The sequence below is a fragment of the Arachis ipaensis genome, chromosome B10, assembly GCF_059453495.1.
Source record: "Arachis ipaensis isolate K30076 ecotype BB chromosome B10, ASM5945349v1, whole genome shotgun sequence".
Classification (NCBI taxonomy): domain Eukaryota; kingdom Viridiplantae; phylum Streptophyta; class Magnoliopsida; order Fabales; family Fabaceae; genus Arachis; species Arachis ipaensis.
The window spans coordinates 63,301,436-63,305,551 of NC_142435.1; the positions used below are offsets into that span (position 1 = coordinate 63,301,436).

The 4,116-nt window shown below is 39.6% G+C and overlaps 1 non-coding gene across 1 annotated transcript; it reads left to right on the forward strand.

Annotated features, from left to right (window-relative positions):
- Positions 1-1,457: 1,457 nt before the first annotated feature.
- Positions 1,458-1,565, forward strand: LOC148580288 (small nucleolar RNA R71). The gene has a single exon (XR_015894239.1). It is a non-coding gene; the product is annotated as a small nucleolar RNA R71 (small nucleolar RNA).
- Positions 1,566-4,116: the final 2,551 nt, after the last annotated feature.

A 4,116-nucleotide genomic window follows, 5' to 3' on the forward strand; every position in this document is an offset into this window, starting at 1 on the left:
TTTAAGGGAGGGAGCCTCAAAACATCATATATGGACAAAGGCATTATACTGACACATGCTCCTAAATCACACATGCAATCATAAATTACTACACCACCAATAGTACAACTCACTATGCAAGGACCTGGATCACTACATTTTTCAGGTAATCCTCCCATTAAAGCAGATATAGAACTACCTAAAGGAATAGTTTCTAATTCATTAATCTTGTCTTTATGGATACATAAGTCTTTTAGAAACTTTGCATATTTAGGTACCTGCTGAATAACATCAAAAAGGGGAACAGTTACCTCAACCTTTTTGAATATTTCTACCATTTTAGGATCAGGTTCCAGCTGCTTCCTGGGCTTCCTTGCAAGCTGTGGAAATGGAATGGGAAAAGTGGGTTCCGTGGTGCCTGCGCCTTTTGGTGCTTCTTCCTGTGGTTGAGCTATCTCTTCTTCAGCTATGTCCTGTATATCCTCTTCCTTTTCAACATCTTCGACTTCTATCACCTCTTCAGCTGAGGCGTATTCTGGTGAGCTTGGTTCCTCCTGATTCCTCTCCTGCAGTGTGGTTCCGGACCTCAGGGTGATAGCATTAATGCCTCCCTTTTGATTGGGTAACGGTTGAGAGGGGATTCCAGTGGTGCTTGAAGGTTGGTTACTGGAATTTTGTGTTGAACCAAGCTGTGTCATAAAAGCTTGCAGAGTAGAGGTGAGACCATCCAGACTGGCGTTAATAGTGTTCACGATGGTACTTTCCATGGCCAGTTGTCTTTTCTCAAAAGCTTGTAATAAATCTTCATTAGAAGATACCAAAGAATGAGTAAATTGAGAGGTTTGCTGCTGATTGTTCGGTGGTCCTTGGTTTTTCCTCAGGTGAGGTGCTCGGTAAGGTTGATTTTGCTGCCTGTTGTTGTTATTATTCCACCTCTGATTTCCCTGATTATCTCTGCCTCCCCTGTTATTGTTGTCCCTCCAATTCTGGTTTGGATTGTCCTGCCATCCATGGTTATTATTTCCACTTTGATTGTACCCTTGGTTGGGGCGGTCATAAAAGTTGTGAGTGGATGCCACCATGTTGTCTTCTTGTTGGAGCTGCGGGCATTCATCAGTGTAATGGCTGTAATCAGCACAAATTCCGCAAATTCTTTGTGGGACTAGTTGTTGGTTTTGCTGCGGTTGAGTTTGCTGAGCTTGTTGATTCAACTGCATTTGCTTCAGCAGGTTGGTCATCTCACAGATGCTTTGAGTTAGAGCAGCAGTCTCTCTGCCAGAAGATACTTCTGCAACGGCTTTTGAACGGCCTTGCTTCTGTCTGTGGTTCCGAGTAGATTCAGCTAAATCACTGATCAATTGCCAAGCTTCATCAGTGGTTTTGTACTTCTTCATAGACCCATTGCTGGCACTTTCCAAAATCGTCTTATCTTGGGGCCTCATACCTTGTGTGATATAGCTGAGTAGCACGATCTTGTCAATCATGTGGTGGGGGCATGCTTCCAGAAGATTATTGAAGCGCTCCCAGTATTCAAAGAGAGTCTCATTGTCATCCTGAACAATTGTAGAGATATCCTTCCTAAGTTTATCAGTAACTTCAGATGGGAAGAATTTCTCCAGAAATTCCTTTCTGAGTGTATCCCAGTTGGATACATTTGCTAGAGGTTGAGTGTAGTACCACTCTCTTGCTTTTCCCTCAAGAGAAAACGGAAAAGCTTTTAGCAGAATTGAAGTTTCATTAGTGCCATCACGCCTGACAGTAGAACAGGCTGCCTGGAAATCTCTCAAGTGCTTGATAGGCTCTTGAGCAGGTAGGCCATGAAACTTGGGCATCAAATTTAACAGTGCAATCTTTATTTCAAAATCTGTAGCCACCGCTGGATGATGCGCTTAAAACGGTTGCATTGTAAAATCAGGAGCTCTTTCCTCCTGAATGGTAACTCTTCTAGCTGCCATGTTTTCTGCATGTAAAACAACTGAATCAGTAGAACGGGGGCTGGTTTCTTCCTCAGATTCACTTTCAGATCCGCCCTCAGAGCGGGCTAACCTACGCTGTTCTCGCCTTATTCGTGAAATAGTCTTTTCAATTTCAGGATCGAATATTAGCAAGCGCGGATCAGGAAGTGAACGCGTCATTTGATGGAAGAAATATGCAGCTCATAGTAGCAAAATTAAATAAAATGCAAATAAATAAATTCTAATTAATAAAATTAGCACTCTATTGCAACTCCCCGGCAACGGCGCCAAAAATTGATGGGAAGCAGAAGCTAGTGAATTAAAAATTTATTAAAATGGTTACGTTGCAAGTATAGTTCTTAACTCACTGAAAATCTGCCTATCAATTTAGAAATATGTCACAGAAAGTTTAAATTAAAATTACTGGGAGTTTTAAGTCCCAGGTCGTCTCCCAACGAGTTGCAGAAAAGTGTGATGTTTCATTAATCAGATGTTCCAAGAAGTTGAGCGAAGTAAATTGGAATTTAAATTGAGGAATTTTAAATGATATAAATAAAAGCCTTGACTGGGAATTGATTGGTTGGAATTTCTACTATTGATAGTGCGATTGTAAGATTAATTTATAATTAATGGTTATTCTGTTGGTTATCCTTTACTAGGTAAGGGAAAGTCAAACAAGTTGGAATGCCAGATCTGTTCACAAGTTGCAACCCACTTAGTTCAAAGGGATTGGCATCGGTGACAGGATAGCAATCCAACATTCAACCCAATTACAAATTTTCTTTCAATCCTTCCAACTCAAGAGTTCCTTTTAATCAATTCCCCATCAAGTAAAGAAACTACTCACGCATTGTAAATAAAGAATCCATAGCACATGAAAGGGAATTAAAAGAAGACATGATTATTGGAATTGAAATTGAATTAAAAAGAAAAAATCCTGGCATTAAATAATCATAAAAGTATCTGAATGACAAAATTGAACAAAACAAAGAACATGGAAGAATAAAACCAAGTTAAGAAAACAAACTAGAATGATGAAGTCTTGATGAGGAAATAACTCTTCTCAATGTTCTAATGCTCAGATCAATTCAAAATTAGAATCCTAAAAACCTAGAGAGGAAAACCTAAGAGAGTGAAAAACTAGATCTAAAACTACTGAATGAATATCTGTCTTGTTTCTGCATATTCTCTGACTCTAGTCTGCTGTTCCAGGCCGAAAACTGGGCTGAAATAAGGTCCAAAATCGCCCCCAGCGAATTCTGCAGATTATGCAGATCGCACATGTCACGCGATCGCGTCATCCATGCGGACGCGTCGCTTGCGCTTTTTCCTCTCCACACGTTTGTGTCGTCCACGCTACCGCGTCGCTTGCGCTTTCCAATCCGCGCGGTCGCGCAAGCCATGCGGCTGCATCACTACGATTTGCGCTCCTTCGCGCGGTCGCGTGAGCCATGCGACCGCGTCACTTCTCGCTGGTTATCTCCTCAAATTCTTGTGTTCCTTCCATTCTTTTGCTAGCTTCCTCTCCAATCTCCATCTCATTCATGCCCTAAAAAGTCTGAAACACTTGACACATAGATCACGGCATTGAATGGAATAAAGGAGAATTAAAATTAAATAATTAAAGTATCTAGGAAGCAATTTTCAAACATGTACTGAATTTAGGAAGGAAATCTAAATGCATGCTAAATTGATGAATAAGTGGGTAAGGATCATGACGAAACCACACAATTAAACACAATATAAACTATAAAATAGTGGTTTATCAGGCACTCCAAAGCTTAAGTCAGTATTCAGAATTCAATGTATCTTTAGGATAGGAGATCATACGTTTTTGTAGGTGAAAATGTATCAGTCCGTTATGCTTCTGCTTTATTGTCTGTATTAAAGAGCAATAATAAGGGTGAAATGTTAGGTTGGATGTTTCACTTTTGTAAAGCAGTCCATTAAGCTGATTTGTAACGTAAGTTGCCGATTAATGACGTTGATTGCCGATTAGTAACTATAACGCCGATTAATAATGTAGCGCCGATTAATAACGTAAATTGTCGAGTTATGATCTGTAATGCCAATTTTGTAACGGTCCTGATCAAGAATTTAAATTAAAAAAAATATAGTTCTTAACAAATCAGATTAAAAATATCGTAGAAAAAATATTATAATATATCATTGTAGCTTTCAT